Source organism: Nipponia nippon, unplaced genomic scaffold (genome assembly GCF_047370975.1).
Source record: "Nipponia nippon isolate SJK-2023a ecotype South Korea unplaced genomic scaffold, ASM4737097v1 scaffold_5, whole genome shotgun sequence".
In the NCBI taxonomy this organism is placed as follows: Eukaryota; Metazoa; Chordata; class Aves; order Pelecaniformes; family Threskiornithidae; genus Nipponia; species Nipponia nippon.
The window spans coordinates 35,362,907-35,375,346 of NW_028262369.1; the positions used below are offsets into that span (position 1 = coordinate 35,362,907).

Sequence of the window (12,440 nt, forward strand, 5' to 3'; positions counted from 1 at the left end):
GTGCTCTTGATTGAAATCAGTGTGTTTACATTTTCATTTATCTTTGGTAAGGATTGCTCCACCTTAGTGCACCCTCAAAATTAAGAAATTATTTTCACCCAGTTTCATTTCCTGTGTTTGTTTCTTTTAACAAGCAATCTAAATAATTTCAGCTGTCTCTTAAAAAGGAACAATAAGGGAAATGATCAGGGAAATGTCACTTCATCAAATATCCTCAGATATTTCTCAGGAATATGCTGGATTTGATGAAACACAGATAAATTCCCTGAGAGGCAGCTGAGGACCTTGCTCCATTTTAGCAGAGGCTCCTCTTGTGCCCAGTGATTCCCAGATTTGTATAGGGGAGCCTGCATACCCAGAAAATCCTGGCATGTGCACCAGGCTTTTTGAGCCCACTAGGTTCCCACATGTAATACCAGGAGCTGGAAAACACTGGAAGCTCTGTCTGGGTGTGCATGTGTGCGCACGTGTGTATCTGCATAAGTATACTATCTGCATAAGTAGTATGCTATTTTTATTTAAATGATCTATTTCAATTAGAGTCTCTTTTGTTCTGTTTCTGTAAATAAAAAACACATGTTAACTTTTGAATAATCTCTGGTTTTAATAGCCTGAATTCTGCCATGTCCTGTTTGTACCGCAGATAGTAATAAGACTACTCCTATGAGTAAAAATCAGGGTTCAATATTGGAAACTAAGTTTTGTCCTCAGCAATACATTTTTTTTCTTTTTTTTGTGTCTGACAATAACGTTGCCCAAAGAAAAATCTTTGGCTAATGGACATCCATCTGTGGATTATAGCATAAGCGCAGATTTTTCCATTCTGTTATAAGAACATTCAAAAAAATCTGTCCCTCCTAGAAACAGAGGAGAACAAAACCAGATCCTTTATTTAAGTAATGGTAGTAATGTCATGAAAACAAGGAAAGTCTAACTAGTCTGTATACACAAACCCAAATTCTACTGTGAGGGGAAGCTGAAGCAGTGAATGTCAACCAGGTTGCAAAGTGTAAATGAAGGCAGAATATGGCAAATGATTTGTCATTTTTTCTGTTCTTGGTCTTCAGTCTAGCTGACGCCTGATAGCCTGCCTTGATCTGTGCTCAGTACAGTGTCAGTCCATAGTGTGGAAGTCAGAGGGAAACTCAGGTGTAGTTCTCATATCCTGCTTTTGTTAGCAGTTTGTACAGGGGGCTATAACCCACCCCTTTGCATAATTTTTATTAATTTATGAGGAGAATGGCACTGCATTTAATACTTGCATTTAATGAAATGAAATGGGTAATAGTAGAGTGAGCAGAGCAGGCACAAAACATGAATGTCTGTCTTCTCCATAGTCCCAGGAATGTTTTAAGGGTGAGGTTTCATAGGACTATTAAGCATTCTCACCTACTTCTCCTCGATGTTTTTTAAAAACAAACAAAAATATCTGCAGAAGAAAAAAAAATCTTTTTTAATTTAGAGTGTGGAATATTTTTTACTGGGCTGTCAGACAAGTGCTGGTTGCAGCACAAGGGAAGAAGTAAGACCACATGGCTGGGAACAAAGCAGGAGAGTGAGGCTCAACAACAGCAAGCTGTCAAACTGGCTCAACTGTTGTGTGAAATCTTAACCTAAAGGAGGATTTAGGCAAGAAATCTCTACCTTTTTTTTTTTTTTATTGTGCTTTTAGCTTAAAAAGTAATATTTTTGTTGAATTGAGAAAACAGAACAATTTTTAAAATAGTGTTTTGCAGATCCCCCAGTGAAGGTATGCATAAGCAGTCTTTTTGTGGTAATAGATAAAGTGAGGTTGTTATTTTTTTAATTGAATTTTTTTCCTCTTTTTATAATATGCTTTTTGTGCAATTTTTTTCTCTTCCATATTTGTCCTTTCTGTACTCTTCTTTCAGATTTTGTTTTTCTCCTTCATTTCTATCCATGATTAAGATTCAGGCAGTTCCTTTGTATTTGCTTATTCCCTGCACTTTCACTGTAGTCATCAACCCTCAACATCTTACTGTAAACTTTGTAGTATTTCAGAATTTTATATTTCTTGATGTTCTTGCTGCTAGATTCACGTTATTTCATGACCCTTTCACTGAGTCTTGACTTCTTGTTTATTTGATATTTTCTAAAGAAAAGTAAGCTTAAAAATGTTTAGGAGATATGACCAAGAAAGACAAAAAAATAAAAGAAATATAAATACAAAAGGTTTTTTCTGCCAGAATTTTAAAGTAGTCTCATGATTCTTAGGAGCCTGGCACATCATTTTTGAGTGCTTTAGATGCCATTTCTAGGTTTCAGCAGTGCATTACTTTGAGGAGTTTTGGGCCTCAAACATGGATGAGAATAGTTGGGGGAGGGGGGGTGTCACAGTCTGCTAAATTTACTGCAGGGGCATGATAGGAAGCCTTCTGAACAAAATTTTAATTTGTTTTCAATCAAGCACAGCAGCCTGAGATATAGTGTAGTTTACAGCGAAGTCTGTACGCTAATAACTTTTTAAAAGCTTAAAAAAAGCTTATGCACACACACATACACACACACCCGTTCCCAAAGGTCTCTGGAAGAACTATCCTGGTTTGTATCCAACTCTTAAAGTCATTGTCACATCTTGGGGTGCTTATTCACTATCCTCAATGTCGCTCCTATGTCAGCAACCTCCCCTGAGCATTACCACTGCAGGTTCCCACCAGTAGGTGTGGTGGACAAAGTACTTTCAAAAGGTTAATCAGCAGCATTCATTAATAACTAGGTAACAGTATCCAGCCTGCAGGCTACTGGTTGTTGGCAAATCGCTCTCATGGTGCAAAGCTTGTAGTTTTTGTTCAACTGGTTCAGTGCCTTGCTGCCAGGCTTCCTGCTGGAGGAGGAGTTTGGCAGGACCACTGGGGCGTGTTGTGCAATAACATTCATTGAACAGCTTCACTGCTGGCACCTCGGGGACTTCCTCAAGCTTCGTGTCTCCATGCTGAACTTGCTTGCAGGAATTCAGTATTTTAAGGAAGAGCAGGATAGCCTTCGTAACGATCCTGATTAGCTCTTGGAGTCCTTCCACTTGTGCTGGTGTCCAGCTTTGCTAGACTGAAATACAGGAAGATTTGCTTGATTGTTGATAGTCTTTTGATACTTTCCAATGGCTTGCTTCATGTGATTACATGATAAAAACATGAAACATGGATAAACTCTCCTACGACTCACTGAGAAAGATACATAGAAGAGATCAGCTCACAAAGGTACAAAATCTACAGTATGCACTTCTGCAGCAGCACAGCAAGTCTTCCTCTTAACAGTGTTACTGTCACGTACATATGGGTGAATAAAGCAACACAAAGACACAGTAAATAACTGAGGGCTTTGCATCAGGCTAATCACTGGGTAGGCCAAATAAGGTGCTCAGCCTAGGTTAGTGGCTGAGATCGTGTCCTATTACATTGCTGACTAATGTACTTTTCAGACAGAAATTTGTACTGTAGACTTGGCCTCAGGTTTTACTGTTTTAATATCTCTGTCAAAAAGGTGCCAGTTCTTCATATATCTTTGTATATTCATTGCATTTTCTAGGGTAGACAAAACATTAATTTTCTAGCTGGATGAAAAACAAAACAAAAAAAAGAAAATCACAAACTTCCCGTCTTTGTTTGGAAGATAACAAACCACCTCAACAACAACAAAGAACAGAACCCTTTTTTGAGGCCACATAATTACAAAAATAATATTTTAATTAGCTCTTAGGATTTTTAGCCTTAGTGTATCAGACTGATATTTGTCAAACAGGCATATGGCTTACTCCGAGTGATTTTAGCAACTCCAGTGGGGTTAGTTATGGTGTGAATTATTACTCGGTGTGAGTGAGGAGATCAGAATTAAGCCCAGATACGGTCAGAAGGAAAGAGGGTTTTGTCTGATTTGTCTATGATAGATCTGCCCTGCTGCTAACTCCCTGGTCTTTCATTTAGTTTCTTTTTAGAGACTTTTGTTAAGACTTCCAAGGAGTCCTGAGAGGACAATTGAGCTTTTATGGTTTTTTTGCCGAAGCAGGGAGAAACAATCAAGTTGCTGATTTTCTGGTAGTGTTGATTTATTTTCTGTTCATCCTGAAAATATTTTTTTTATTAAATTTATCTTTAAAAAAACAAAACTAAGAAAAAAAACAAAACAAAACAAAACCAAACAACCAAGTAATATAAGTTGGGCTTTGAGGGAGCAAGAGGGGAAGTTTTGAGGTTAATCTGCAGATAAGGATTTTGGACGTATACAACATTATGATGAGCCCTTACAGCAGGGAGGGTTATAGTTGCTGTTTTCTAAGAGAACGGATTTCCATCTGAGCTTGTCCCTGTTCAGAAAGGTTTAGTTACTAAAGAAATCGGTCAGTTTCTCACAAGATGCTACAAAAATGAAACAAACCGGTTTAGACTCTAAAGTTAGTGGGCCACTTGCTGGGCTCGGTGGTGCAAAATGACTCATCTGACTACCTGAAGGCTTCCCCTCAGGCGGCCTCAGGGTCCAGCTTCCCCTTTGTGCAGGGAAAGGAGCCTGGCCAAACCTCGTCTGTGCCTGTGGGTGAGCCCCTGGGACCAGCGTACAGCAGGCTGGGGCCTTCCTAACTCACCCTGCTCTCAGAGGGAGCCCCAGTTCTGGCTGTGGGAATAGCTTCATTTTGCCAGGAACTGTCTCTTACTCTCTTGCCCTTTCTATCACTTGTATTAAGCAGCTACAACAAACCAGGGGATCTCTGTGTGTGCTGCAAGATGGCCAAAAGAATTTACGGCCTCTGGAGCCAATGGGACTAAGTTTGCTCAGGATCATGCCCTTTGTTAGCATCCTGCAGCAAAAAGGCCTAGAGTTTAGTAAGGAAACTCTCTCAGGGATTTATAGTATTGATGACTGTAACCAAGCCTGGCAGCCCTTGGATCTTACAGCTCTCTCTGGGCCTAATCAAAGGCCATTGACGTAAACTAAAACATTTGACTTCAGAGAGCTGTGGATCAAACTCTGCATCTACACTGACTGAGTTTGCCCTCCCCTCAGACACAACCTCACTTTAAATTCTTTTCTTCTGACAGGTCTGTAGCCTCATTCCTCTCTCTTAAGCTGGGAGGGCATTTCACAGCTCTCTAAGATGCCCAGAAGTGACTTTTCCCTTCTCACGGTGCAGTTTCACATCATACCTAGTTCAGTGTAACTGCTGGCTGACACCAAAAGTCCCATCCCTGTTTTCCTGATGTCTGGTTTAGAGATCACATGATCTTGGCAGGATGACTTAACAGAATATTAACCCAATCCAACATGCCCCCTGCCCCTCCTCCCCCGCCAAGGAACCACTGTCCTTTCAGCAGTTTTCCACATTTGCCATGGATTAGTGTAATGTGACTCTGTGCCATGAGTCTCAAAAACTCTGCCAGGGGCATTACTTAAAAGCAAAGTTAATTTGGATTAAGGCAGAGAACCCAGACAAAGAAAACATTAAGAAGAATTCAAATGAAAATGATATGAGAAGTATTATTACCAGCATTCAAGGCCTGGTCCAGAAGTATTAATTAGATACTGATCCAAAAATAATGGTTAAGATGGATATTACAAGTGTGAAAACTATACTTAATGTATGTTATTGTACTTACTATGATTCTCCTCTTTCTTTTTTTTTATTTTTTTCTCAACCCAGTTAGCTGTTAGTCAACCTTCAATCTTGTTGAAAGGAGTTTGTTCTTGTTTTTCAGCCAAGTGTTCCTGGGCCACTGCAGATATAATGTCACAGCAAACAAGGGAATGTCTCTCCATTCTTTCCTCTTTCTCCTACAGACCTTGCTGTTTACCTTTCAAGCCCAGTTGTTCCGTCTTTGTTAGCAAGCTGTCTTCTACCGCATTCTTTTGCCCGGACAATGATGCATAAATAACTTCAGATTTACATGATTAGCTTAATTTTTTTCTTCACTTCTGATATAAACTCATTTTAATTTCTTTCTACTAATTTAAATGGTGTAAATGTCACCTACTCACATATTATTCCCATTTCAAAGTATACCCTTGAACCTCACTTAAAGGCTTGAACTCTCTTACTTTGGGTATGCATGTTTTGAAAATAAAAACTCATAAAAGGACTACAATACCTATTATTAACTTCCAACTTTCAGTACTTTCAACATGTCTTCCTACCCCTATTGGGAGTCTAAGCAAACGTTCTCTGTTTCCCTTGACACAGTAATGAGGAATTCTCCCTATGTGTCCTCTCTTCTCCATGGTTGGAAAATTAAAGCTGTGTCTTTAGCTATAAGATGTGCGGCATATCTTTCTGAAAGATAAAGTTCATATCAGATTCAAGCTACCCAGCTGTTTCACAGCTCTGCTTTTATGTCAGGTTTTTTGGATTTCATGAGGTTGGAAGCAGACTTGCATATGAAAATTCATAATAATTGTACCTTTTAGTGATACTCATTAGCAGAGGTGGTATTCTTTATTTTTCAGCCTGATTTACTATTGCAATTTTTTTAATTTGGGAGTGTGTTCAAATTCTTATTGGAAAATCACTCAGAAAAAATAGGAGGTTATTTAGAACAGAAAAAATGTAAGAACAGTTCATTTTTAAAGTTGGAGGTGAAACAATTACCCCTATACAGCTCATTAATATCCTTACTGAAATATGTTTGAAGTTCTGCTTTCTCTCAATGCAATATCTTACATTTGCTAGATAGTTTTCTCATGGTTGCTTGTTCTGCTTTGATATAAATTAAATGTGAGATGTAAGCTAAGTCATGTAGGTATTGTCACTCTGAGCAAAGGAGCTGCTAGTGCCTTCATGAAAAGATTCACAGGTGATGAGAGAGAACTGCAGTTTCCAAAATCGCCAAGAACCAAGCAGGTTTTTCATTTAGCATATCTTTTTCACTTTGTACCTTCTATGTCAACTGTGACCAGCACAAGTCCTCTCACTTTCATTAGGGAAGCCAGAGGTTTAGATTGTATGCTGTGCAACGTAGCTTCTTATTCAAGTAAATGGAAAAATATATTGGAATGTTTTCTGGTTAATTGGTTGGAAGAAGCTGAGGTCCTTGCCACTCAGATCCTTTGGAAAATCACAGCTACATGATTTTTGTGCACTCGTGGCTCTGAAATTATCAAGTCGGCAGTGAAATATGTGACATGAGGAGTGAGGAAAAGGTATCAACTCTCATGACAACAGGACTTTCCATCACTCTTCCTTCAGAGTTAGTTATTCCTTTGTCTTACTTTATGAAGTAAATCTACTACAAATAAGGATTTTCTAACAATATACTGTTTAAAAATTATATCAGGAAACTTAGGAGATGAGAGAATCTCTAGCTGGATTATAAAGGTGGGAGAAATGTAAAAATATTTCCTTCAATGTCTTTATATTTCTGATTCTGGAAACTGCTGTATCAATATAACAATCCCATTGCTTACTCCTCCAGCTGGGACTTCCACAAAGAAAAAAGTCCAGGGAAACACCAAGGCTGGAAGGGACAGGATGAGAAACACATGCTTTGCAGAGGGTCTTCTGTATCTTCTTTCTCTTCCATTGTCATGTTCAGCAACTCTGTCCTTACAGGAGGAAGTACAGGGATGTCTTTATACAGAAGTGGAAGTCTCCCAAAGACTGAATTGTGTCCGTACCATCAGAGAAGAAAATTGTGTAGGGCTGGCTTCAGATGTAAGCACAATAGGCCCAGCAGCACTTTCACCATTTAGTTCCAGATTGGGATTAGGACCTTTAACTCTGTTGACCTTGTGTTGTCTCAAGCTCTCTGTCAAGTCTTTCTCTCTCCCCTCTTTCCTGTGGATGTGTTTTCTCAGAAATTTTGATGTCTTTTCTCAGAAATTGGGGAGATGTAAAAAAAGTGAATAGATGCTGTTGCAGAGGAGAAACAAGAAGTTGGGGCTGGGGAGAGGAGGAGGAGGCCTGTGCTGTGGAGGAAAGAACTGCATGTTTTGAGGGGTTTGAGAAAGACATCTTCTACAGGTAAGATGAAGAAGATAGGGGAGAGACCTCTCCATATATAGCCCCCAAATCCCCTTGCATTTGCCTAGGACACCTTTAACCAGTTTGGCCCAGTTGTGCCACATGCACATAGTGATCCTTCCAAGATCACAGCACCTCAAAAATCCCAGTGGTCCTGCCATGCCAACACAACCCACTTGAATTTTTGGCTACATCACTGAGGAAAAACTTGAACTGGGGACTTCTCTGTCACATGCAAAGTAGGCCAAAACATGCCATCATAAAATCTGAAACATCTCTATCAAACTATAGAGACTATGTTCTGTGGGCTATGGCCCTGGCCTGGGAAACTAATGACCTAGGTTCAGCTTTATGTTCTGCCAAATTCAGCGTGAAAACTCTGGTCAGAATAGAGCATACCCAGCAGACTACACTGAGTCTCAAAACAACCACTTTATTACTATTTTGTTTTTGCAAATCTTTGAAAGACTTTTTATGAGCTCAAAGCAGGGCAACAACAAGTTTCAAAACCACAGTGTTGCTGCAAAAAGGATTTTCTATCTTCCCATCAGTTCTAATTATGTGGCTTCTCTCAAAACAGGTGCTTTCCTTCTCAGAAGCCATGTTAGCGGCTAAAGACATGGAAACTAAGTTTCCCAAACAGCCACTTCTGTTACTGAAAAACTCAGATTCACTTGCAGTAATTTCCACTTGATTCTAAATATCCTCTGCTGAATAAATAAGGAAAGGGGGTATGTTGCATGCTAAAAGCTTTTCTATATGTCCTTATTTACAGGGATATGGAATTAATGTAACATTTGCCTTTCTCAGAAATAAAAACTTAAGTTAGAAGATTTGCAAGTTGCCTTGATTTTTCTCATTTTTATAGGAAAGAATTCTTAGGACTCATTCTGTGAGTGTAAATTTCACTGTTAAGTGCAGCTGAGAGCACATTATGAGGTTTCCCAGGGTGTTTTGCTCTCCTTACCTGATTCCACTGGGTCTTTTGAATCCACATATTGCATTCATAGCTTCTAAAAATCCTTCCTTTGAACGTTTGCTTTGGGTTTCCTTTTTCTTTTAATAGACTGCAGTTGTTTTTTTTAATTACTGTTATGTCAGTGTGTGCGATCAGTGAACAAAAAGCCCTATCAATTTCTCCTTTCTATTTGCAATTTGATTCTGAGATGGTTGTTCCCAAAGCTGCTCTGAACTTTCTCCCTTAAGACAAACAAAATTTTCTCTTCAGCTATGGAAAAGAGTACTGCTCTCTTACCCAAAATGAAACAATCCCAGGAGAAATACTGCCTTGTATTCAGAACACTGCATTTTATCATCTTGAGAGACAGGCATCCAGTCTCTCTTCCAGCTTCTATTCTAAAAAGATGAGCTTTAGGACTTAGTCACGGGGTTGGATTTCCTATTGTCCTAAACCCTACAGAGTCCTTCACATGAGTGCAAGATGGGTATAAAATGCTACCATATCAAAATGGTTGTACCGTATTGGTCTGAATATAAGGTGAGGTTATAAAAGACTGGGGGTGGAGGGGAGGGAAGGGAATCCTACATGCTATATATCTGAATTGAACATGTGGCCTGTAACCATCTCTTCTATTCCATACTTCCTCCACCACCTCTGCAAGAGCGCTGAATTTTAGGTGGGAGGAAGCAGGAAACTTAAACTGAGTTTTGCACTCAGAAGGACACCAGGTCTAATGCTTCTTTGCTGGGGATCAACATGCCAGGCAAGTGATCAGCAAGGCAGGTAGGCTCTGGGCTTCCTGTGGGGCAGACTTGGTATGGGGAGGGTGGCAATGGAGCACTGCCTAACATTTACCTTCTGTAATAGAAATTCTTTTCTAAGTGAGGGAGATTTCCCCTTATTTCCAATTAATGCAAAGGGTGCAGGCAGTACAAGGGAAGGCGCAACTTTTGAGGGGAAAGATGGTCCCCAGTTTCTAGGAGAATGAGCACAATAAAATTATTGTGTTCTATTTCTTAAAGACCTGTTCACACATGGTTTTTGAAAAAGCAATGTTGTATCTACAGCAGAATAATGTAAGCATAATCTTTAGCAAATTCTAAAGCTGTTATGTTTAAGCTGCAGACATACATCTCAATCATGCTATCTTTCAGTGAAATGGACTAAGCTTTCTTCCACTGTATGAACAGATAAAGAATACTGTGTCTTTCCTTTGTTATTAAATCTTGTCTATAAACTGTAAAATAATACATTGGAATAAGTTATATGTATTCTTGAATCGTTAAAAAAAAACGTGTAAAAGAAACTGTCCTCTATGGGCCTGTAAGTTTAATGCTGACATGACTCTTTTATACGGCCCATTCAAGATAAAGATACATAAAAAAAAATAGGTTCTCTTCTGTGTTGCAAATATTTGAAAAACAACTTTAAAATAAATTTCTTTCTAATATGATATTGTTTTAAGCATTTAGACTTTTAATTAAAGTAGTACAGACTGAAGTATTAAGGAAAGCTGTTGAACCCCAACCTTTTCTGTCTCCCTCACACTTTGAAAATAGACCATTTCTAGATAAGTGACCATTGCCAACCTGAGCCAGAGGGCAGCATTCACCACCTTATGGTACACTGCAACTCCTGATGAATCTCAGCTACTTTTTTAACTCCTCTTTCTCTGTACAACACCAATAAATGTATTAAAAAATGGATTGCCTCATACAGCCTATTGCAGAATTGTTAAGTGAATAAATGACATTGCCATTAGCATTCAGTTATAAGTACATTTGAATTTTAAACTGAACATATGCTACTTCTCTGCTTGAAACTAGCAGCTTTTGCTTTCAAAAACCATGCCACAGACCCGGGCATGCCATAATAATAATAATACTTAGCATCGAGGATGTCAAAGCTCTTTAAAGAAGATAGTCTCAATATCTCAATTTGATCCATTAGATACAAATATTAAAGAAGTTTCTTACTTGAGGCTGCATAGTGATCAAAACTGATGCAAGAATAGAGCTCCTGTGTCTTAGCTGTGAGCTTGATTTAGTTTCTCATTTACTACTGTGGGTATCAATTCCAAAATAAGCTTTTATTCATATGTTTGTTTTTTGCTGCAAAGCTGTTATTCTCTTTTTCTCTCCTTCGACAATATTAAAGATCTTCTGTCTCAGCTTAGAATCAAATTCTTGTAGCCAATTTAGGCTGAAGAATTCCTTGAGTACTCAGTTATTAATAACTCCAGTTTCACGCTCCCCTCCCCCATAACCCTTATGTAATCATTTATTCTAATAAAATATTTTTTATCAGATCAGAAATGTATGAAAGAATGGAAAACATTTCTTGGCTCCAAGACACATGCAAATCACTTTATTATTTATTAATTCTTATTATTTAAGACAGAACCACAGATAAGATAAACATGTTTAAAAAAATAATAAAAATGAGTAATGAAACACTTGTCTGCTTCATTTGGCAAAGAATAAGTCTGGGGCTGTTATCAAATACCAGGAGCAAGTAAAAAAGAAAGTAAGAGAGGGAGGCGGATGGAAAGATTATGTAGGGATGGGGGTACTGTGCTCTCAGCTAAGCCTGTGGAACAATGAGCTTAGCCACAAAGCCAAATCCTGAAGTAACTTCACTGAATCCAGTGGAAATTTGCTTGCTTACATTAGCTGGGAATCTAACATTCTCTGTGTTGATTTCAAAAGAACATCTCCAGATGTGAATGAGGATAGCTGAAAGTAAGACTTCACCAGAATTTCACAGATGATGATGATGAGAGGGGTTTCTCTGTGTTTTGTTTCACAGCAAGTGATGAGGGAGTTTTAAATCTGCACTGGCTAAGATCACTTTGAACCCATATGCAACTGACTATTGGCCACCACTTTGAAATTTAAGAGAAACCAAACATATTTCAGGAGGTTTATTTCAACCACAGATAGAAAACAATGGGGTCCCACTGCAAGCTGAGAGCCTGCTTCTTTTAAAGGAGCACATGCCACTTCAAGAAAAAAAGCATGAAAGGAAGCAATGGTGTGCAAATCAAAATAACCCCTTTGTCTTTCTCACTGGATCCATGCTTGGGGAAGAATAGACTGTAGGGGAAGAATTCAGACCTGTCTTTATTCAGTCTCCAAAGGCAACTACTTTCCCTCTGGACGAGAAAGAAATTCAGTTTTAATGGTGGTGGCAGCCTTCCACTGAATAATTTTCATGATCAATACAGGCAGGTGGCAACAATGCTCTCTTCAAATAACTAATTGTTGAAGATTAAGAATTGATTGGTTTGGGTTTGTTTTGTTTTGTTGTAGTTTTTTTTATTTTTATTAACCCCTTCCACTGCTACATGAGATTCAGCAGTTTTTCACCTGCTCTCAGGCACCAATTGGATTAATTCAGCCATCTTTTCCTTCCTCCCTCCCTGTCTGCAACACCATTCTGGCACCCCTCAAGGTTCACTAACCAAGGAAAAAAAGCCCCCCACATCCTTCCCTTTGCTAGATAAATATAGATTTA

General features: G+C 38.7%; 1 protein-coding gene across 1 annotated transcript in view; it reads left to right on the forward strand.

Annotated features, from left to right (window-relative positions):
- ADGRL2 (adhesion G protein-coupled receptor L2) overlaps positions 1 to 12,440 on the forward strand; it is a 395,707-nt gene that overhangs the window by 62,608 nt on the left and 320,659 nt on the right. The window lies entirely within an intron of this gene.